General features: G+C 43.7%; 1 protein-coding gene across 2 annotated transcripts in view; it reads right to left on the bottom strand.

Moving 5' to 3' along the window:
* The window catches only part of PPARGC1A (PPARG coactivator 1 alpha), a 372,215-nt gene that overhangs the window by 164,289 nt on the left and 183,156 nt on the right, over positions 1 to 24,770 (bottom strand). The window contains exon 1 of one of the 2 annotated variants that reach the window (XM_075420648.1): positions 6,746 to 6,816. The exons of the other annotated variant lie outside the window; for it this stretch is intronic. The gene's annotated coding sequence lies outside the window, so the exon portion shown is untranslated. Of the gene's footprint in view, positions 1 to 6,745; positions 6,817 to 24,770 lie in introns of those variants that run through there. 2 annotated transcript variants of the gene reach the window in all.

Genomic DNA, 24,770 nt, shown 5'->3' on the forward strand with positions numbered 1-24,770 from the left:
TTCGGGGTTGGAAGGGACTTTTGTGGGTCATCTAGTCCAACCCCCCTGCCGAAGCAGGGTCACCTACAGCAGGCTGCACAGGACCTTGTGCAAGCGGGTCTTGAATATCTCCAGAGAAGGAGACTCCACAACCTCCCTGGGCAGCCTGTTCCAGGGTTCCGTCACCCTCAGAGGGAAGAAGTTCTTCCTCATGTTCAGACGGAACTTCCTGTGCCTCAGTTTGTGCCCATTGCCCCTTGTCCTGTCACTGGGCACCACTGAAAAGAGTTTGGCCTCATCCTCCTGACACCCGCCCTTGAGATATTTATAGGCATTTATAAGGTCCCCTCTCAGCCTTCTTTTCTTCAGACTGAACAAGCCCAGCTCCCTCAGCTTCTCCTCATAGGAGAGATGCTCCAGTCCCCCCATCATCCTCGTAGCCCTCTGCTGGACTCTCTCCAGTAGCTCCTCATCTTTCTTGAACTGGGGAGCCCAGAACTGGATGCAGTACTCCAGTTAACACAGTTAAGACAGTTAACACAGGCTTCTCTTAGGTACAGGCTTAAGTGGTTCATTACACAGGGATGGACTTACTCCTGCCTCCCCAGGCTTGGCAGAAACGGAGCTGCCCTTCTACCGACAGTGGTGGAACAGTACTGCTATTAAAGCATGAAAGTCTTAAAGGTGGCTTTGGGTGCTCGTCCTAGTAGTGTAGTGGAGAAACACAAAGCTTGAACAACCGCAAGACCAAGACCGATTACCCGGTGAAAAAAGAGAGCTAGTTAAATAACGTTATTTTCAGACCCAGACATCCGCACATCAGTAGACTTCATATACGTAACTTGGAATAGCACAACATTCATTTATCACGTTAGAAAGAAGCTAAAAGGTGTCCTGGGGAAACCAAAAGATAGAGTTTATATCATTTATATGAATACACGCATGCATATTTTTTAATATGAATATGTCACAGAACAAGTAATCTTCAAATGAAATGCCCTTTTTTACTATCAAATGTCTTTAATCTTAGAAAAACATAAACTCAGCTTATAAATAAAACCACATAAACACTTTGGTACTGGCAATAAATTGAGAATAATTGACCTTGTCCTATCAAAGGATGAGTGTATCTTTAGATCTTAAGTGCTGTGAACGGTTACGAACAGCCTTAAAGCACTGAGCAGCAGCGAGCTAAGCACAGCATGCGCAGTGCGTTTCACAGCGCATTAAATGCCCGAGGTTGGTAGAACCTCTTCCTCGGTTTAGTCTCAAGGTGTTTGATTTCTAAAACTACAGCCCAGGCAATATCACACGTCGGTCCTCTTTCTCTTTACATTAATTAGGTATTTTATTATCAAAAAGACACCTCGTACTATCCCGGTGCATCCATGTCTCTTTTCTCACTGCTACGTGCCTGATCCCAGCTTTCAGAAGGACCGACACCGTCTTGTCTGGCGAGGGAACATTCCCCTTCTGCTGCGCTTGATGAGGAGAGAACATTTCCTCAGGCACAACAAAAACAAGGCAAATCATTCTGTCCTCGCGGTACAGGGCCTAACCCTCAAACCCGCGGACGGACTAATCGTGGCCAGCACTCTGCTGAAGAGGGAACCGCACGGCCGTCCCTCCCAGAGGGCAGTGCCCAACGCCACATGTGGCAAGCTGAGCTGGGGTCTGAGAGGGCCCGGGCAACATCGCAGATGGCCAAATACCAGCGCTGGAGCCTAACAGCCTCAAGACATAACTGCGCTGCCATTCATTAACAGCCTCTGCTCTCCGAATGGGCTGCATTTTCTCCCGAATACTCCTAGATAAGAGCTTCCTATCTCAGTATCACACTTCGAAGCACCATGCATATGTATTAAATAGACAAACTCAAATAAAACAACAATCAAAAAAGCAACTGTAGGCAGAAGTGATAGAGAATTTCAAGTTCCAATACGCCTCTGTTTGGTTGCCGATCATTTTGTGAAGCCTCCAGAATCTCCTTTGAAGGCACCCACGGTAACCCAGGGGACAGGGGTCCAGCCAGCCCATCCACACTTGGGGAACTGGCTGTGTGGCTCTGAGGCCCTGCAGCTGTGGACCTCACACCGTACCTTAAATACTGAAATTGGCAACAAAATGCATTTGTAAGGTTAAAAATTAATCCAGCAGTAGGTCTTTTATGATAATTGTCTTGAAAATACAATACTCAGAGGAACAATAAAAAATAGTTTCAGAAGTTATCAGCCTAGGATAATGGAATTATGACCATTCCTTCCTTAAGCAAACAAACAAACAAAAAAAGACAAAAGACTAAAACTTCATCAACTTCGCTACTCAAAGGAATTCAGTGTTCACAGCAAACGCAATACAATGGTGCTATCAGACATAGGAAACCTGAATCTTGCATACTTTGAGAAAAAAAGTCAAATTTTCCAGTATTTTCACATCCAGTATCATGGAGGAACGCAGGGAAGACTTGTGGAATAATACAAGAAGTAGTAGATTATATTCCATGCCTGGATCACCAGGTGTTTAATAGCTCTGTTTGGGCTATCACCAACATAGAAGGACAGTGCCATCAGCACTATGATCAGTTGAAACACATATTTTAAAAAAAAAATGAATCTGCAGGTTTTTTTCCTTGCATTTCCATCATCACAGAATGGCACTGATGTCCTCATGAAAAGAGGAAGAAACAAAACCCCCAAATTCTGACCGCTTAAAATGTTGCATTGTTTTAGTAGCTTTGAGAGACCTAAGTATTTATTAAATTACGAAATCAGGAATTGGAAATTTTACAACGTTTAATAATGGCTACTCCAGACAGAATAGGAAATCACATGAAAATTTTACATATTACTTCAGGCAGGAATTTCTAAATCTCCTTTTCCAAAACATTCCATTTTCAGCACTCCCATACCTTGAAGATGCGAACACACTGCACGCAGATGACCACACAGATGGATAGATACATGCCTGCACATATAATCCACATATATATATACAGTGACTACCCAGTGTTCCTGTCCAGTTAATATTAATTCAATGGGAGAAGACAGGTTATTGTCTGTCTTGCACTTTATACCACGTGTCGCTGCGTTCCCGGCATTACTGAAGCCTGATCAACTCTCATTTCAGCCAAATTGCTCCCACTCCCCACAAATGTATACGGGAACTAAAAATTAACTGAAAATGGCAAGACACGTCTGCTTTCATTAATCTGTAGGAGACGATCATCAAACTGCTGAAGGCTCTGACAAAATGCCTATTTTTCATCAGCTGCGTGCCTATCTTGATGAAAGATCCCAAATGACTCTGGAATGACTTAAATATCCCTAGCTCTAGACTCCTCCCTCTGCCATACAGGCAGTGTATTTTAAACTATACAGTAACTCAGCACATCAAGGACAAAGCTTCAAGTAAGCTTGAGCCAGAGGCCATACTCTGATTGAGCCATCAATTAGGAAGAAAATTGTGGCTTTCAAGATCTCCGTATGTCAGCAGAGGGATTCACGGCTCTGACAAGTTGCTGGGATCAGTGCACTGCTCCTTTCTCAGGATATTTTGGATTACTGTTTGCTCTCATTTGCAGAAGAAAAATTCCCTTTTAAATCAGCTGGAGTTACTTTGGCATCTCTGAGAGCACAAATTTCCCTGGATGTGTAAATGTGAAGGAAAATCCATTTGTCTCTATAAATATGCAGGACTTTTTTCTTTAAATATTGACATCCGCACCCTTATAGATTTCTTAACCCTTAGTCTCTCCGCACAGTTGCGGTCACCCAGGTATGTGCCTGGCCTATGGTAAAACTGTGCCAGCTTTGTGACAGCTATAGATCTGTCGGATGTCAGAAGCTGTTCCCAAGGAAACATCAGGAAAAGGGATTATAGGAGGTTTTGAAAACCCGTTCTGAAGGTCTGCTAAGAGGAGCAACAGAGCCCACCTTTCTCCATGAAAAATCAAAAATAGATATAGACCACTACAGCAAAGTCTGAGACGATGAGAACAATAGAAGATAAAAAGTTAAAGCTAAGCGATAAAAACAGAATTATAAAATTTGCACTGCTTTTTTTTTTTTCTTTTCACTTAATAGAAAACTGACTCCTTTTGGAGAGAGAATGCAACCCGTTTTCCAAACTGCATATCCCCTTGAAAGAAACACTGTAATCGTCTCTCTTCTTTTACTTGCAAGCTGATGTTTATTCATGTGCATGAGGCTACTGCACAGACCTCTCACAGCATGACGACTGCGCTGGCTGAAGGGTAGGATAGGAGATGACTATTGCCAGGATTTTTAAAGCAGGATGCTCAAGCTTGGCTGCTTAACCTGTATTCAGCCTGCTAAATAAGCAGCCTGATTTTTCGAATTGCGAAGCCAGAATTGCCACATCTCTCACTACGAGAGGGAGACTCACATTACCGGCCGCTCCGCCACATTCGCTGCATGGTGCTAGGACCGCTCTCCTGCTCCATGGCCCCTGCGCGTGCCACCACAGGTTGGCAGGTGACCGCACGGCAGCTCCGAGGCAAGTTGATGAGTTCTCAGAAGCAGTTCACAGCCGTCACGACCTCCAGCTGCAGCTGAGCACCACAGCCTGCCTCCTAACCCCAGGGCCACGTGACAGGTGCCCACCACCACGCAGCCTGAAGCACAGGTCTCGCACTTTGAAGCCCAAGAAAACCGAAATGTCTGTTGGCTTCCCAGGATACTCAGCACTTCGGAAAATCAGGACACTTATTTAGGAGACTAAATATGGATATAAGGGCCTAGTGCTAAAAAAATTTGTCCCATTTAAGAAGAAAGAATGTACAGCATCACCTTGGAGCTCCCCAGCAGACGGGACTGAAGAGGAGCCCTGGCTCTGCAGCACTCACTCTAAATCAGCTCCTTTCAAGAATGACGTTCTGCCCTACCCTGAGACTTCTAAAGACCTTGCAGAGTGAAGAAATAGGGAACGAGTTACAATCCAAGTTGGATAACCGTTTCCCAGAGGCTTCTCTCAAAATCTCACTCGCATGTAACAGGGTTGCAGTCCCAGAGCAAAACAGCTGCAACCACCATCCTCGTTCTCCATTTGATCGAGACAGCACTTCTGCCTGGGAAGGAGCAGAACCGTAGCGGACACACGCAGGGGTACCAGGTCACACTGTCTCCTCAGAGATAGGGTCCCACCCTTTATCCATCTCAGGGCTGTAGGTATGGCACTTCTTCCCTCACCGTCCTGCCACTGCTATCCTGTAACAGCCCAACACTCCCTCACCCAAAGAAGAGGCAGAAGCTGCTGACTGAAATTAATTCTTGCCATGGCATGCTTGTTTTCCATTCAGGTACTACAGGAAAATCGCTTCCATGTTTTCCCAACTCACTCTTCACTCCTCTGCTCTGGCAGAAATCGCACAAACCAGGGAAGCAGAAGGACAGCTTTCCAGGTCACTGAATGGGTGTACAGACTAGCCGCAGATGCTCTCCTCCTGCCTTTCCCTCATCTCCTCCAGGTCTTCCACTCCTTCAACCACTTGTGGAGCCCATTTCTTTGGGGCAGGGTGGTCTCCCACGTTGTGTCTGCACAGGGACCATCTTGTCTCCATTACCCCCACACACCTGCTACCACCGCAACACAGAAAGGAGGGATTGTTTGGCTTCTACATTCATAACATCCCATTTTATATTTCATTTCATCAGTGATACGGACGTGATCAGAAAGGCACCATGACAAAAGCCAGAAGCAGTATTACATCAAGTATCACGCTCCTCTGAAGAGAGACTTTTACTTCCTTCTCTAGAGCAAAGTTATGGGGAGGGAACCACGCTAAGCCAGCGATTCTTCTGGGGGAAGGGAGCATGCCTTGTACATTTAGACTGCTGCGGTAACTCTTACCAAGCTGGGACTCTTGCACAGCTTCACCTGATAGGAACAAATCAAATCGCCACTTTATCTGAATTTTGCGTAATGGCATCACCAAAATAATATTAATAATAATCATCTTTAAAAATCCCTTGTTAGAAGCAGCAAGGGGAAAAAAAGAAATAACTTGGTGACACATCTCTTGAATATTGTTGATTGACTAATTAAAATGCAATAGAGCAGAAAAAAGTGCACAGACGATGCTTAGGATGTAATGCAAAGAGCAATCACAAGCACTCAGTGGGGCTTAGCAGGTCTGAAATGGCATCTAATTCTGCAAACTCCGGAAAGGTACTGCATAATGTAAACATTATTGCTTTGCACACTTTAATGAAAACTGCCTGCCTTCCGACTGAATTGCACACGTATCTATTGTGAGTCCAGTACAATAAAGAAAACAAACACTGTGCATTTAAAGATGTTGTCTCATTAAAAGAAACTAAAAGAAACCCCTCGTTACAGTTACTACGACACAATTAAGTAACAGGGTGACAGGTGGTGTATAATGTCTTTTAATGGAATAAACTTGCATACATACAGACATGAGCCACGTATTTCCTTTGATATTACAGCATGCACCTGCAACTTGTTATTGCAAGGACCTTTATTAAGCAAGTGTGCTTTTAGTAATGTCTGCAGATTTATAAAACTACTTACTCGTCCTACAATCTGGAATGGATGGCTTTGGAACCTCACAACTATTCTTTCCAAGAAAATAAGAGGATAATGATAACTGCTCTCATAGGAATATGCTTTCAGGCATCACTGCAAACAAACATCTATGTTTCACCTATGCTTAGGTTAAAAAGTTCAGAGATTTTTAGCGCCGAGATTTAATCCGCTTGCAAGCACACATCTTTGTGTCACTAACCTGCCAGCTAGCTTCCCGTCGCAGCCCTTTTATCCAGTTTTCTTCTAAGTCCTTATTCTCTCTCGTGGATGTTTCATCCATAGCTGATGGAGCTTGCACAAGCTCGATTGGCCACTGGCTGTTACACTCTCATTGTACGCCTTTGCCGAGGCAGCAGCAAGTGCAGTTCGGAGACAGACCGTCATGGAGAAAATGTCACACCACGGGTGGGGGGGAGGCGAGGGGGGAGAGGGGAAGGGAGGGGAAGGAAAGGCTCCACACGGAGGATCCACACGTGAAAAGATCTGGGGAAGTGCGACTGCGGTCTGACACGTTCCTGCCGGTCCAGCAAATGCATCGCTGCAGCCGGGGAGTTCGCAGGGTGATGACAGAGGGTTGGTGACACTGTGGAACAGCTCTAATTAGATGTAAAGTATAGCAGAACTGCTAATACCATCCAAAGTATTCTCATACGCCTTTCCCAAAAGTGTTTTTTCCACATATTGCCATAATTGTCTCATTTGCTGTCATTATAATTAAGACTGCGTCAGGGGTGTGGATTCAAGCGAAGGAAATACAAATAGCTGCTGGGTCTGTTTAAAAGAAAATATTTCAGCGTATCTGTTTGAAAAGTGCTTCCTGAACCGCTCTGCAGCCAATAAACATGAATAATAATACAGGCCATTTTGATAGAAATGGGCTCATTACCATACTTGCTGCTGAGCTCTTTCAGAGCTCAAGTTCAGCAATGCAGAAATGGGTTCAGCAGGACACAAGTATTTCAACCCTAAACCAGAAAAAATTAGTCCCGATGTAAGACATTTCAGGAAAAAAAAAAAAATTGCTCGAGCTTGCTCTCCGTACATCGCACCTAGAGATGCCAGCCGCACACCCTGAGCGTGGCCAGGCTGTCTTTACGATGCTCTTCATCACTCCTTAACCTAGCACCTCCATTTTTCATCCCACTGAGAGACGGTTTAGCCTCCCTATCAACTCCTCAAAACATTGTCTGGCTTTTTTTGCCAAACTGAAAAAAAACCCCTACCAGAGAGAGTCTGTCCTGCTACTTCACTACCGCTTTTATCACAGATGAGCTGAGAACGCTGAACTCACTGCATTTAGGAAATGAAGGTTTCAGGCAGTGACAAGGAACAAAATCAAACGCTGTTTTCTTGGAAATACTGCTTCAGTACCAAAATAAAAGACTAATTTTTAAGCATGCTTTTAGCTGAAACAACTCTTCCCTGTAAAAAAAATGCACTCTGGTATCTTTAAAATTCATAAAGTTTATGACCATTAGGATGAGGGGTTTTTTTCAAGTGTTGACTATTCACGATTCACACTGTTTATTTACTAAGCAGACAAAAAAAAAATTTGGATTAATTTTTAGGTTGATTTTTTCTCCAGGGGATTTTCACTTGCAGATGCCCAGCCATCCTCCCCGGGCTGAGTCAGACCTCTGTGCAGGACTGCTGAAATGCAAACAAAAGCCCATTCCTTTGCACCTTTCTTCTAGACTGCTAGAGAATATTTCCACCTTCCTCAGCTTTCACAAACATCTATTGTCACAAATTTTGGGCCTTCCAGTGCTTGACAATGTCCCTGCCATCAAACTAAGCATGCCGAGCGGTATCCAGCGTAAGCCGCTCCGCATCGTGGCTATGTCGCGAGCCGGCCTCCTGCAGCTCCGAATTCCTCTTTCTCCTTTTAGTTCAATCATCAGAGGAGCTCGGACAGTGCAGGTCTCCGCTGCGTTCAGTGTGACTTTAGGACTTGTGTTACATGCCGGGAGCACGCGTGAACGCCAGCTCCTCTTACACATATGGGTATTTTATTTTTAGACCCGGGGAGCACAAGGTAAAGCAGTACGAACGCCGGAAGGAGCCAGATGCTTGCACAGACACAGAGGGGTGCATCAGGCTGGCAACAAAAGAGATGCAAAGGGACTTTTTGTTCAGAAATTACTTCTTAGAATTCTGCTTTCTGAGTGAAAAAAAAATATACAGTTTTTATTTAAATTAAACAAAGGCACCAGGCAAAGGTAACCCACAGCCTCGGTGGGACGCACCCCGTCTCCAACCCTACCCACCCGCTGGCCAGCGGCAAGGAGAGCTTGGCCCAGGTCAGCAGGGTGACCACGGGCCAGCAGCACTGCCGATACTGAACCCTGCCTCCCAGGTGACAACCAGATATAACGAAGCCGATGACAAATCCTTGAGATGAGATAAGCTTGCTTTTTAAGAGTGCTGTCATTTGCGGAAGGCAGCATCTAGGCAACAGCTGGTCTCACTTTGGAGGGGCACAATAAAAAATTTTAAAAACAAAGCAGGAGGAATTCTTGTCTTACTCTGCATATGGCAAAGACAGCTGCAAACCAACATACCGACATATTTGTACTGGGCCAGGAGCATAATTCTAAATCTAAGACGGATAGCACACGGAAAGAGCTTGGCGATAATTGTAAATATTAGCAACGCTTCCAATCTAAGCTGCTCTGGATTGCAATGAATTATTTCATGACTTTCCCTTGTCTTTTTCACCACCATGAAATAGCTGTAAGTGTGTATGAGCTGCAAGAATATGAAGACATTTATTGATGGAAATCAAACTACTTTTTTCACCCACAGTGTCTTTGATATGTTAGAGCCTGAAGCAAAGAAAACATAATAAAAACAATATATAGATGAGAACTTCAATTTCCCCGTACATATGAATCTGTCACTTATTTGCTAAGAATCAAATCTAACTCCACATGGTCAAAGAAGTTCCATACATCATTCTCGGTAATCCAGTACTCAGCTCAAATGTACCTTGCTTGAAGTTCATACAGCATACTTGATTTTACATTGCTCTAAACAAAACATTTCTGGATATTACGGCTCTGAGTCTAAAAGGCTTTCGCTGTGATTCCATCTCAAATAGTGAGAAAAGCGCTGCTGTGAGAACAGATTTATCAGCACAAGGTAACAAGGATGCTTCAGAAGTCCATCCTGAGGACTGGATTCGACTGTAACCACAGGCTAATCTTTTTGTAATATATCCACAATTTATTACTGTGATACCACCGTATAGCTGCCAGCACCGTGAAGAAACAAAGCGAGAATAAAATGAGGTTTTCTTAGAACACTGAATAGCTATCCAAGTGCGTCCTGATTTTTCAAAACATTTGACCTGTGAAAGAGGTGCTGCTTTGGGGAAGGACTAGCTGCTCCCACCCACACATCCCTTACGTGCCTATCCACCCAAGCGTAGTTACCGACTTTGGCTATGGTCAGGAGGATGCATCTCCACCTTGGAGTCCTGCTGGGTGCCCACAGCTCCTGGTCAGCTATCTGCTCTCCAGTGGCATGAAAAGGAATGATGATGAATTAGGGAAGGGTTCGCTTCCCTCCTGGTGACCTCAGTGCTATGAAGGGTCTTTAGTGGAACACCGAACTCCACTCTGAGGAGCCTTAGCATCACGCTGGACACCAGTAGACTAACTGATATGGTTGTTGGAGAGATGAAAGGATAAATATAAGCAATTTTCACCATCTCCTTCAAAAGCTATGGTGAGGTCAGCTTGGACACAGCACAGCACAGGCCCATCGCATTTCAATGTATTTCTTTCAAAGCCCTGTGTTCTCCTAACAGTCCTAGATATGCCCAACTTTAATTTCCTTCTCCCTAACCAAATGTTGTACTCTGATCTCTGTTACCAGTTGCACATGCATTAACCACAGAAATGTAGTACCTGGTATGCATCAAATTCCTCCTACGGGTTTGTTTTCCTGCCACAAGTACCCATCACAGCCTCGCAATAACCTTCAGTTCTGAGTCTTCTCATCAGAGGACGATGCTGTGAACTAGTAAACTTACTAAAGGATCACTGGGATCTCTCAGTGCAGAACATCTTTATACATTTCTGCCTCTTGGGTCACAAGTCTTCAGCACATACCATGTTTTCAGTGCCAGACTCATGGCTGGCACCTTAATTCGTGAAGGCAAGAGATTTATACCAAAGAAGTCCCTCTAGCACTTCAGAGACTGAAGAGGAAGAGCTTACAAATCACAGAATCACTAAGGTTGGAAAAGACCTCTAAGATCATCAAGTCCAACCATCAACCCATCACCACCATGCCTGCAAAACCATGTCCTGAAGTGCCATATCGACACAGTTTTTGAACACCTCCAGGGATGGTACAACCCAGATCAAGGAGCATTGCATGATAATACATGAAAGGGAAAAATTTTATGTACCTCTCTACTTTAAACTATACAGTGGTTACTGAGGGTAAAATTTCAGTTGTCCCTGAACTAAATCCAAGCTATAGCTACATAATCTCCTACACAACCTACATAAAAGCTATTCACACAGTGCTGCTTATTCATCAGCCAGGCTCCCTTTCAGGAGCCTGTATCAACAGGCCAGAGACAGGAAAGAGCACTCCACAGGAACTGCTGCGAAACCTGCTGTACTCGGGATACGTCCCTAACACAGTGAGGCAAGGGCAGTTTCTGGTGACAACTCTCATCTCACCTGCTTTGTGGAACCTGAATGTCACCTATCCGTACCTGAGTCAGGTCCCTTCATGTAGGAGAGAGAAGGAATGCACTTGCAGAGGGCAGGTCATCTCACTAGCCCAGGCACTCACCTCAGGCTGAGACGAACCACCGCCCCGCGGACATGCCTTTGCTGGCAGTGGGAGGAATTGAGGGTGACTCTCAGACTTACACACTCAATGTCCAAGTGGCCAAGCTGGTGCAGAGGACTCTCCCTCCCCTGGCTCCACGCAAAGTCAACATCTTTTGGATGGTGCTTACAGCCACCTCGTCTCTTGAAACACCATCCCCATATACTGTGCAGTGCAGTACATATGGCCAAGACTGAATCACCCACGGTGCAAGTAGGAGCGTGTTTGGGCACCTCCTAATCACTTGGAGTTCCACAGATCCCACTTCCCTCTGCCCCCAGCTCCAAAGGACTCCAGCATCTTCCCCCATATATCTGAGCTCACACAATCTCACACCTCATTCCCAAACCCAGACTTAGAAGATAGTTTAGAAGGTACCAGTGATGAAGGAGACATAAACCCATTGACTTTCAGTGAGACCTGGGCTCATGAAATCCCCAGACCTCTCCTGGAAGTACCATTTAGACTATTATCCCCAGTGGAGATTTATGATGCTGGTTGCTGAAGGCACCACCCTCCTAATGGAGACCCTGCGCTCTGCTGCAACCCTGCAGAGCTAACTACAGCGCCTGGCAAGCTGACAGCGTGGCAGATCAGCGCAGTTTAGACGTACCTGCTCTCCTATGTATTGCTGCATGTGCTGCTTCAATTGATTACCTGTTGACAAGCTATAAACAAAGTTGCCATTAGAGCCCCACAACGTGTGAGATTCCCCAGGCTGAAGCAGAGCTGCATCTTCCCTACCTTCACCTAAGTGTCCTTTGAGCAGAGGAGCTGGCTTTGTCTTGCTAACCAGCAAAGGGGGAGCTTGTTTCTCTGTCTTGCCTATCTTGCAACTTCCAAGCTCCTGCCTGAAAGAATTACTCGTTTGTTAGTGCCAGACTGTCATCTCTTTGAAAGCAGAGCCACGAGATCTTAACAGACTGGATGTACATGGCTGTTAAATTTATTAGTTAAGAAAAACAGCAAATGACAAGTGAATAAAGCACTCCTTCGGACGTTCGGACTACAGATTTCGTATAAATCAATAGCAAATGCTATAAAATGCCAGAAAATACCAAATGAAGAGAAAGGAATCAATAGATACCTTCTGAATTAAATGAGTGATGAATATTCTTTACCAACCAAAATAAATTAAACTACAAAACCCCCTACATTAAAGCAACATCCAGCCTCTTACTTGAAACCCTAAAGGAAGGTAATTCAGGGTTAAGGCTGGAAGCTCTGTCCTCAGACAGCACCACTGAGGAAGTGGGGACAGAAGGGAGGAGCAGGAAGAGAACAACTAAATTGCTTTGACACAAGCTGAGAATGAAATATTACCTCAGACATGTTCCTCTTCATTCTGAATCCCCTTCATTTTCTGGGCTTGAGTCAAAAAGGCAGTGGCCATCTTTCTGTAACATGTTTGTAACCATGCTCTCATTCTGACCTGGATCCCTAGATAGTAATACAATACCAATACTAAACTCAAGAATGGTCCCTTATCACCAACTGAGGATGCACTCTGTGCATTCCAGAGGTCCTTGCACCTCCTCATTAGGAGCCAGCATGGGATAGTGGCCCCAACAGTTTAATGAGTTTATAGATATTTTGCCTTTGTGGTTCTGGATCCTACCTCCTATAGCACGCTAGGCTGGGCATCTGACAGGAGCACAGCCACACAGTCATGATGGCGGAACAGAAAACGCAAGACCTGAGTTCACACTTAAAGTTTTGTAACAGCTGTGGATCTGCCCATAACGCAGTGTATCAAAAGACCTCGTGCATCAGAAGGCAATAGGAATACGTGAATATGTGCCACCCACCATGCTGCGGTGGACTCAGGGACATCTGTCCTTCCTTGCCGTGGGCAGGATGGATCAAGCCGAAGTTACTGCCTCATTCCTCAGTAAACCAGAACCAGTACGGGGAACACAAAAGAGGATTCTGGCACCCACTGCTACACTGTGAATGCTCATTGGTATTTCTCATGGGACTTCAGCAAAGCACATTTGTCATAAAGATTGAGCAGAGGCTGATCAAATGCAGGATCAGTCCACTCCCCACTCCTGCCACCCCAGCACAGCCACAGTTTCCAGCTAATGCAGCTAGATGGGCTTAATCTCACTCTGCCCTTTGCTGACCTCTCTCAGGATATTCGCCCTGCCACTGATACCATTTCTGGGCAATGCTAATACTTCCCACCGAGATTATAGCTGGCTTCACACACTTGCTCTGTTAATCCCTCATGACATCTATTCCAGTGCTGGACATAAACTAGCCCGAATCCTCTGCTGAAGCCTCCTTACTCATCCTAAAGCACCTAGAGGGAGACTTTTGCGGATGATCCCTGAACAGCTCGAATAAGAGATCTATTTCATTAAAGCCCTATCTGTTGTTTGTTGTTGTAACAAGCCTTCTCAGTGGAAACTGAACTGAAAGCGTGCCAGTTCACTGGTGCTGCTTGCTATTTCAGGTGGTGCCACGAGCCACACAGTCTGCTGGTGTTTGTGCTTCGGCTTCACTCCGTGACTCCAACTACTCGGGATCCTTATGAAAGTAATACATTCCAAGCTAATCTACACCTAAATTAATGTCAGAAGTAAGACAGTGTCCCAAGTGATCAATAAGTGGGTTTTTCCTTATAGGAATATTAGAAGCAACTCACATCAATAAGCCTCAAATTTATGGGGCAATTCGGCTCTTCCATTTACAGCTTAAATAACTAGCCTTTGTATAGGATATTACATCACTAAATAACATGTGCTAAAAGGAGCTTCTCTGTTGCAGTGCCTGACCTGCAACAGTCACAGCTTTCAGGACCGTCAGCAGATGTAGTGAGGGACCCAAGGTCTCCATCTCAACTAAGTTCCTTTCAAAACCAACACCAAATTTCTTCTAAATGCATTATAGGCTAGAAACACTTTATACTCAGACCCACTTTAGGATTTAAATGAAGAGTGCTGGTACTGGGACCTTTGGAAGACAAATGAATGACGCTGGCTTTGATCTTGTGACCATCTATATGCTCACCTTTAAAATTACGTATCAGAAACAATATCCTGTTGAATATTCTTGGTCTTATCAACTGAGGCATATAAAGCTAGGCTACAAAAAGAATGATGTCTGTAAGGAAAAAACAATCTCTCACTAGAAGGAGACGGATCAGATGGACCAACAGGTTTCTCTCCTTTCTAATTTTTATGATTCCATACAAATTAGAAGACCTGAGTGCAAGGATGTGCTTAGCTAACAGGAAGATGGTAAAGGAAAACTCCTTCGTTATTTTTTCTCCACAATAGAATTTAGGTCATACCACTACTGAAATTGGAGAGAATAGGCTGAAATGCTACGGTAAACCATTAATTACCAAAAAAACCTCTCTAAATCCTTCTTATGTAGTCACCGCTCATCCTTGCAGAGCTAACAAGCATGCTGCCTGGATTTAACAATGAAATAATTATTTGCTGTGGTGAAGAGCACGCAGGTTGGTTTGCTTGGTGCTCAGTGGAGAAGGTCAGTGCTGGCCCGCTGGGACCTGCAGACTGCTGGTCTTGGCTTGTGCCAGCACTGACAGTGCAAAGGCAACAAGTAAACCCAACCCTTTCAAAGGAGGACAACCCTTCCTCAGCCACCCTGCAACTGCCATGCGATCCATGGAGAAAATAGCTAGGAGTTTTCAAAAAAATGGTCTTCAATCCATAAGAGCTATATTCTCCTGGGGGCAAATATCATTTTAGCACCACTGGCCAAGTATTGAAGCTTTATTTTGATCAGATCAGCCTATTCTGCTTCATTCTCTGGGTAGGTTCACCATCCACCTACATCCTCCCTGGAGAGCACAGGCATCACAGCATGACTATTTCACTGCCCTCTTCTTTTCCCCAACTGCTTGAGTGAGCTTAGACTGCTCTTAAATTCTTTGAAAATTATTTTCCAGAATAAAAATTACAGCAAGGAAGAATGGTGTTTGGCTCCAACACAACCACTTTCTATTTAGCAAACAAGCTTGCAGAGCTCAGTAAGATCACCAATAGCTATTTTTCATTTCCTGTTTATAAAAGGGCAACAACTGCTGTGCCATGTTCAAGGCAGAGCCTCATCTTTTGCACATTCTCTTCCTCTCTCTCATTCACTATGCTGCTTTTATTTAGGCATTATGATAAAAAGCAGGCATTCCTGCAAACTAATAATCTTCAGTTTCTCCACCCAATCAATGCTGACGTGGTGAACTTCCAAGTGTCTTCAGATTAATTTCTCACATATCATCACGGACACTTGAGCAACAAATAGCCTGCTCTGTTCCTGATAATAGAAGATTAGTAACACTAATAATGTATAGAACAGACAACGGGAAAATGGTATAAATCTTTCAAGTAATATATTGCATAAAATCTTGAGGCAGGTTTTCTAGTGACAGATGCAAGTTCCTGCAGCTTTTGTGTACTGCTGTAGGAGACACCCTCATTTTGTGACAAGCAAAGAAAGTAAAAAATCAAATGCATTGTCATTTTCCTCTCATGTCCTCTTTAGAGTGGAACTGCAATTTGCCCGCTTTTCTTTCCGAAGTAGGCCTCCGCACAAGTACTGCCAGTAAATCTCCATGTGACACCATCCCTCAATATGATGATTATTGTGGAAGCATCATGGTCTGCCAGGAATTTGGACACACTTGAAAACTAGTCTTTTTTTTTATTTAGTTGAGGATGCAAATGCTCCAAAAATGAATGGAAAGGGCATCCTGGCTTGTCCCTTTTCCCCTCAAAGGGAATTCCAGCTAGCAGTGAGAGTACTCGAACTGGCCTACGTGATCTCTCTGCCTTCCCCTTTCACAGTAATACATGTACAAACAAGTGACCATAACAAAAGTTATCTTACTCACACAAAGCTTTCCTAGGCTCATCACAGATATCTCTGGAGTTTTCTATCTGTAGCATGCCTCACCCTTATACTGTAGTGCTATTAAGGACTATTATTAAAGGCATGTTTTAAAATGATGATTATATATAACTCCACATATCACACACATGAAAGAAAGAAGGACTAATATTGCCCATGTCTAGGAAGTTACCAGTATCATGCCAAATGACAGGGGATAAATGAGACTCTCATTATGAAGTGAAACCCCCAAGACCCACATGGACCTGAGGGAGATTGCTTTGATTTCCTAAGTAATTCGCCTAAATCACAAGTCGGCTTGCTTACAGCTAGAGGCAACACTGAGGTGCTTGCCACCCTACCCTCTTCAGCTGCCACCAGGCCTCCTCTTTCACCTTGCAAGTGGGTTCCACAAACACAAAGTGTCTTCTAGCTTGGATGTCAGGGGCGGCTCAGATGCCCTGCCTAACACACAGCTCTGTTCTGCGAAGGTGCTTACAGACAGCAAGCCCTCATGCTGCAACCGTTTTCAGGGCTGTGCCTGGGTTTGTTATATAGGAATACTGCCAGCTCTGACTAGTTTGTGCAGCTTCTGGACATGCTCACCACCCTGCGTGGCTTCAGGAGAGGATGGGAATCCATCAGAACAAGGGTGTGAACAGAAGCCCATCCTGAATGTGGGGAAGTAGTGTCTTTAGTAAGGCGGCTTCGCCTTGTTTTGTCACAGAAGAGGCAGCACTGGTCAATCTATATGGTAAGCTACAGCACAGAGCTGGCTGGCAAAGGAGAAAAGGTAAGTATTTGTCATCACCACTGCAATATGGAGAGAGTGCGCAGGGTGAGGGTGGAGGAGAGAGGATGAGACCTTGTCATAGCTTCCTCTTCCCACAGCACAAGGTAGCTGTGTTACAGAAGAAGAAAGACTGAGATTGTTTATTCCACATGTTCCAGCAACCTCAGACCCATGGCTTCGATCTCCCTAAGGCACAAGTACAACATCATCTTCCTCGTTCTCCTTCATCTACGTGAATCTGGGCAGAAAGACATTCCTGAAAAAAGCCAGGGGACACTCATCAGTTCCTCGCTTTTATCTACTCCTCTCATATCTTTCTTTATTTGAAATACCCTGTTCTATTTTTTGTGGGTGAATTCAACTTGTTCTTACCTTCTAGGCCTGTTCCTTTTGTCCTCCTTTTTGCACCTTTTCCTCCAAAGGCAGCAGACTTACAGCAAGGACCCAGAGCAAGCTGAGATCAGACACGCATGCATGTTGACAGCAATGTGGCCTCATTTGATGGGCAGCACTTTCTGATGCTGCTCCAGGAAGAGCCCGTCAGCGGTAGCTGAGCCCTTGGCACAATGACCATATCAGACATAACCAGCCACTTTCTACAGCCTTACTGCAAATATCCCCCACTACTGACCACTAGCCTGCTGAACCATTCCCCGAAGTCCATTCTCTTCACACTTTATTCTACTACTTCCTGAGTCCCTTCCAGCCTCCTCATTTCTCTTTATCCTCACAGCAGATACCTCCTCTCCCTCATCTTCTCCCAAAAACCTTTTAAAAAAGAAGAAAACTAACAGAAAAAGAAGGTAGTTTTCATCTACTTTCTAAAAATCATCGCTTTATTTGTTTTGCCTGCATGCTTTCCTTCCGTCCCCTCCCAATCTGCTTTGTCTATATAAATAGATCACTTTTAAGCAGAGACTACTCATGACTTCCTACTACTCCTGGGAAGAATTGAATAGGGTCGTCCTTTCAGATGTAGTTTGTAGGTGCTGTAGTAATGTGATACTATGTCCACTACAACTGTAAGGAGAAGACAAAAAGGCATGGCTACATTGACAAGAATGGAGAAAGGATGGGGAAGAGGGACAGCATCTCGTTCAACTACTAGGTCTTTGTAAATCCTTTGAATGTAAGGATTTGGCCCACAGAAAAACCCTGGCATTAGTCATGTCCACTGATAAATAACTATGCCTGTAATAATTATGTGACTACCATAAAGTTATCCCTTGACATCTAAGGGGCCCTGAGGAACCCTAAAGTGGCATACTGGGGGGAAAAAAACCTACAAGGAGAGCAGGTGTGCTAGCGTGTATTCCCACCTTCTATCACAAACCGCATAAACCACATTCATAAATGTTACAGATGCCACCACAGATGCCACACGTGGAGCGGCGGTAAGAAGAACCATTAGCAGAAGAATGGATGTTTTATTACTGAAGAGCCCCGCAGGTACTCACGTTTTAGCAACAGGCACAGCACGGGGAGAGCTGGAACACCCACGGCCATCAGAGCAGTTGTGTGCAGCATTAGCACTAAGTGGATCCGGCGTGAGAAGTCAAAACAATGTTGGTGGCTAGCAGGTAAGGCGGCTGTCAAGAGGCAGCCTGGTGAAGCGCCAGCGTAAGGGAGTTTGTCAGCTGTGTGGCAGCAGTGACAGTGACCGGCGGCAGGAGAGAGCGGACGAAGAGGGGAACTAACTGCTCGCATCTGCTCTGTGCCGGCGGCAGCGGGGACAGAGGGCTGCAGGGACACCAGGGTTTCGTTTCGGGGCTGCTCGAGCCCCTGCGACGAAACGGCAGCAGCGCCAGCCAGGGGAAGGATACTGCCCACGCTGCATGACTTGCCCGCCCGAGACTGACAATTGAGGGACTCTCCTTTTGTGCTCATTTACTTGCAAATAACAGTTTCCTTGTATGCCTACCAAACAATATTTACGCAGGACTGGATATATAGCTCTCATTAGAGCAAATGCTACTACCTAAATTGGGCTATTTGTGACTCCGCACCTCGAGTTTCACTCATCCTTGGTCTGAAGTGCACTAAAAGCACATTATTACTGCTTAAGATGCAAACTACTATGCTGAAAAATATCACTTTTTACCTCCAGTGAAAGAAGTTAAAAATTAATGGTTAGTTGAAACTGAGGTGAACAGTAAACAGAAACTCCTTGTGACCATGTGCAGGCTATTCCCAATCTGTACTGAGGTTATACTTACTACTTAGATTAATTACTCTTTTTCTTCTGTCTTAATTTATTTTACGCTTTAGGAAACCAACGTGTCCACTAACCACTCTGTATGTGATAAAGAAACACAATAAAAGCAATTTCTCTCCTAACCCCCCAAAAAAAACATTCTCAGTAATGCATTTTTGAATCCAGCATACCTTCTCCTAATGAGGTTTCAGCATGCCATAAATAACACTAATGAGACTTTGTCTTGCCCACGTAATATATTTCCTTAATATAGCTTTAGATTTTCTTATGTTGCATGGAAAACTAACAGTCACGGAAAGAAATGTCCTCCAATAGCACATTAAAACCAAAAGTACAATTAAATATAAATGAATTCAGTAATTTAATTGCACTATTTTCATTTTTAAAAATTCAGAAGAAAAGTAATGGCGTCATTTTTTCTATTGGTAAATAATAAAAGTGCTGAGGGAATCAGATAATATTTAAATAAACATTATTGGGACTACACATGATACAAAGATACCTTTTATTGCCAGGTAAATTTTGTGTTTGCTAACCAACAGAGAGTTCAAAGCATGTATCTTTGCAAGCTGAGGGCCCAGTCCTGCAAGCGTCACACAAGCAGTCCCAGGTAAGGGATGTAAGATTTGACTCTCTGGTTTTACAGAGCTAATAGTCCAAGTGCAGATTTCCAGCCAGAATGCAGATACTTTACATAGCGCCTGCAGAATGCAGTCACTTAAGCCGAGGTTCACAGTGAAACAATCTCTTAGGTTGACAAGCGGTACATATTTATGCAATCTGCAGCTCCCATCATTCTACAAGCAGGCCAACGTTGTCTGGGTGGAATTTTTTCCTCTAAAAATACCAGCTCATGATTTTTTCCCTCAAAAAAAAAAAAAAAAAAAAAGATGACAAAGTATATTTTTGCAGAAAAATTAAATGATTATTTGGGGCAGTATAAATTTGAAGCCTACTCTATTTTTAAAGATCAATTGAAATGTTACGCCTGTCACCTGTGTCACCTTTTTTCCCCTCAGAAAGCAATGTAAGGCTTATGCAAAATTTCAGTGGGAGCACATGGAGAGTTTTACAATTGATTTTCATGAAAACAGGTCAACTAGTAGCTTTTTTTTAGGATTCCACCTCTAATGGTAGCCTTCATTAAACATCTTGGACTAGGCTGGGCAATGATGTAGCGACAACAGAGGGAGATGAAAGAGCAGCAAACTCCACCATAGAAATTAAATTACAATAAAGATGTTGGCGCTGATGGTGATACAGGCAAAAGCAGCGATGGGTATAAAAATGGAAATAATCAAATCCGAAGTGGAAGCAAAACTCCATTTCTGTAATTCCTTCAAGTCAGGAGAACAAGATGATCACAGCTTCCGACTTCTGAAAGAACTGGCACACCAAATTATAGGTTGGGCATCTGAACAAATGAATAAGCCAGGGTGGAACTATATGGCTGAAGATTAGCAGATAAAATGACTTACGTACTTCAGATAGGGGAAAGTGATTCACACAAATATGAGCTTATTCATCTGGTCTTACTAGCATGCAAGGCTTCAGAACAACTCTTACATGAGGGAATACCTAAAAGAGGTGCAGAAAAATGGAAAATGGCATGAAAATCAACACAGATTTATCAAGAGCAGACTAAACCAAACTAAGAGCTTCATTTGATATGATTAATTTTCAAGGCAATGCAGCAACCTTATCTCTCCGGACTCTGGAGAAGTATTTATTATCTACATGGGAAACTCCTAGCTAAAACAGAGAGGATGGGTTTGAGAGAATAATTGCAAGGGAAGCAAGAAGCTGATCAAAAGGAAGGGCAAGAAGGCTCCTATATGGCTTTGCTGAGACCTCCTACGGAAGCTCGAGCACAGCTCCAGCTGCTGGCTCCTCAGACGGATACAAACCTCAGCGGGTGCAGGAGAGGATTGCCAGGACAACAGTAATATACAGAAAATAACTATAGCAGGAAGTAGTCAAGTATTATTTAACCTGGCAACGAGAAGGCTTGTAAGCTTCAGAATACAGCACTCCAGAATGGACTTCCAACAAAAATAACATAGACGGTTCTAGAAATAGAGGCGTACTGGATTCAACGTTCATCTCTATGTTCCTATTTCCATGTGGGCAAGTGACTTCTCTATCACCTATATCCTCTTCCACACAAATTGTGTGTTTTTCTCAAAGGAAGGGAATTTTCCGAAGTTAGACTGAGACACACTTAATGTGTGCTGGTTGTTCTTTATACCCGAGAGAGTTTTCTGCTTTATTTTTCTAGCTAAGTCAGTTGATCTAATAAAAGAATATTAACCCTCCACACAAATGTTGCCTTATTTTTTTGTGTTTACTGTAAGAAAAACAAAAAAAATAAATTTGAAAAATTAAGTGTTTATTGCAAACCTATGTGGCCTATTTTGATGGGTATGCATACACCCCCCCACCCCATCCCAAGCCTTGCTTTCTCCATGTCTCCTCAAAATTCATGAAGTTTTATGAAATCACAACAAAATGTGGAGACCTCAGACCCTGAGGCGTTTGTGTTGGATTTTTCTAAACTCCTCTAGTGACTAAGCTCAGATTACACAATTATGAATCAACAGCCTTTCCAGATAAGTATGCAAGTCCCATTGTGTTATTTCTGAAGAAGGAAAATGACTCCTGACAAAATCAGATCCTCACCAATGCTTGCTCAACATCGCATTTGAATTCTACAGGTATAGGCATGAGTCAGGCTATTAGAAAAATCAAAAAAAATTGTAAAACATGGGTCAAAATAAAGCCGTGGTTGTCTTAAATTAACTTTTTTTCCTCCTTAAAAAAGACAGATCTTCAGCAGATGAAGTTATACAAGTAATATTAACCACATTTTTTCAAGACTCCATAGCCTGCTGCCTGCGCGTGCTTCCAGCATAGTTAAGGGAGACTTTGTGATCACAAAGTCACAGCAAAATGCTAAATTTAACACTGCAGATCAAATTGCAACCTATGAAATCAAGTATAAGGGAGAAGTAAACTCTAAGGGCAGTTAACAGAAATGACAAGGGGAGCAAGGATGATCAATACGAGGATTTCGATTCCAACTCTAGATAGATAGAGAGATCATTCCCCAATGTCCCTTTCTGGCAGGCAATATTAGCAGAAGCGATGTCAAATATTGTCATTTCATAGCCAGACAATTGGCATTACTATCTCATTCGCAAAGTATCATCTTGGAGAGGCATGCCTAGACAGACCCTGGGCCACAAATCTGACAAAAACATCTCTGAACTCCCCTGCTCAGAGATGCAGCTGTACTTTGTCAAACTGTTTTGACTCAATTCCAGTTGGAATCTGACTCAGGATAATGGTCCTTACATTTCACTGAGTTATTTATGATGCATCCCTTATTTTTTTGCTCCCATAAGATATTGTCTTTGAGCTATTTTTTATCCATGCACCACTGCTGTCTTTCAGAGACCCAGTAACTGCTGAAAAGAGATTAATGAGTCTTGCCGTTCACTTTGCTGGAACTGGGTTGCCACTGCTTAGCTATGGCCAGACACGGGGCAACCCAATAAAGCTGGCAGCCAGGGAGAAATTAGCCTCCACACAGCACACATGCATTTAACAAGAAGTTAATGACACAAACCAGAGGGTCTGATTTTCCTTTTACATCTGCAGTTTGTCTTTTTCAAGGGCTACACTGGTATAAAAGCCCAGAAGGGACAGAGGAGTTGGCCAGCAGCTCCACACAGCTGAAAACCTGGTACCAACGTAACAAGTTCACAGTGTAAAGGGACACTGTGGATAGCACAGAAAACCAGAAAACGGGATGAGTGCTGAGTTTCATCGGGATAACGCTTACAACAGTCAAAGCACTCAAAAGTTAAAAGGTCCTCTTCACGCTTTTAAGACTGTGCTGCTCACATCTCTGCCTCCAAACCTCCACTACCTCCAAGCCAAGCCAACTCCAACGCCACGCCGCGCCAGCGGTCCGGGTCGAACACCTGACAGCAGACCAGCGCACACAACCAGCACCCAACGTCCACAGCACTGCGGGGTGCCCACTCGGTCTAGGCCACCGCGTTCTGCTAAACCTGCACCTCCCAAGTGACGTGCCTGGGGGTTTCACCTGTCTCGCACATGACACACTACTTCTCTAAAAACTGACAAAATATCTTTTTCAGTTTAGAGGTTGATACTGCTTCAGCAACCATCAACAAATACAAGGTGGATAACCAGCAGAACTCTGCCCCCTCTAAGACACAGTCTTTCACGTGGCAGATGAAACAGAAGTCATGCCAACACAGTATGTTTTCACTCTGTTCTGTTTCCTAACGTGCCAGGAATATTGGCTCCTAACATATAAAATGGCCACTTGGGGTAAAAATATCCAAGATGAACAAGAAAGTCACCTTTATCCTGCTCTTAGTAGCAGATGTGTCTCGTGTAGCAGCAGTGATGACCCGTCAGAAGTGTAACCCTCTACAGTCAACGTTTGCCTTTATCAGGTATTCATTTATGAAGGATTTCATTGCATGCTGCTTTAACTTCAATAGATGCATACAGTACATATTTTAATTTAATATGGCTGTAACTTTGCCATAAAATCGTTCAAGTTGTTTTTAGTTTAATAACAGGATCATTAGATAATACTTTCTTCAGAAGAGATGATGGTAGATTTATTCCTGTAGCAGTATTTGTGAATATGCCCTCCCCATGTCTTTGGCCATCAGATACTCCCTTTCCTGGAGGAAAAAATCTGTAACAAAATGTTTTCAGAAACTGAGAAGTTCGCTCTACCCCTCAGCTCAGCACTGAAATATCTCCTTATATTTTCATTAGAAATAAGACATTATCTATGGCACTGAAGTCAATGTATAGACAAATGTGATAACGTACTAAGCTTCTTGTGCCAGACTCTGGGCAAATTTAGGAGTCGTCCTGTGGATTCACTGACGAAAGAACAGACAGTGCTGCGCTTCCAGAATTTTAACAACAGGTTTATTCTTCTGCTTTGCACTCAACCGTCTGCTATTTCAGACAAACATGTGGATCTAAAATTACTGACATCCTTAAAACAAAATGCGTTAGGAAGTTGCAGAATAAACAACCATATTCAGAAAAGTACGTGCTGAGGACAGAAGGCAGCTCCAGAGCTCGGAACTGAGCTTTGGCTTGATCACTGGTCACCAAACAATGCAAATGCCACCTGAGCAAGCAAACCCCTTTGAATCCATACAAACTTAGGGGAAATCTTGTGAGAATGGCCTTTCTTGTGGTATTTATTACATTTCCGGCTTACACTTTTCTTGGAAATGTCACAGGTAGGAGTCTTTCAAGGTATTCAGTAATCCAAGGCAACAGCAGAAATCCTAACAAATAAAGATATGGAGGGGAAAGGGATCCAAACTGGTCATTTTAGAACTTGGCAAAAAAATAGCTTTGAAAGGTCCTAGGATCAAGTATTTATCTAGAAGTATTCATATTTTTTCACTCTTACAATTTCTTCCTCTCCATCAAAGG

The sequence above is a fragment of the Opisthocomus hoazin genome, chromosome 5 (assembly GCF_030867145.1).
Source record: "Opisthocomus hoazin isolate bOpiHoa1 chromosome 5, bOpiHoa1.hap1, whole genome shotgun sequence".
Classification (NCBI taxonomy): Eukaryota; Metazoa; Chordata; class Aves; order Opisthocomiformes; family Opisthocomidae; genus Opisthocomus; species Opisthocomus hoazin.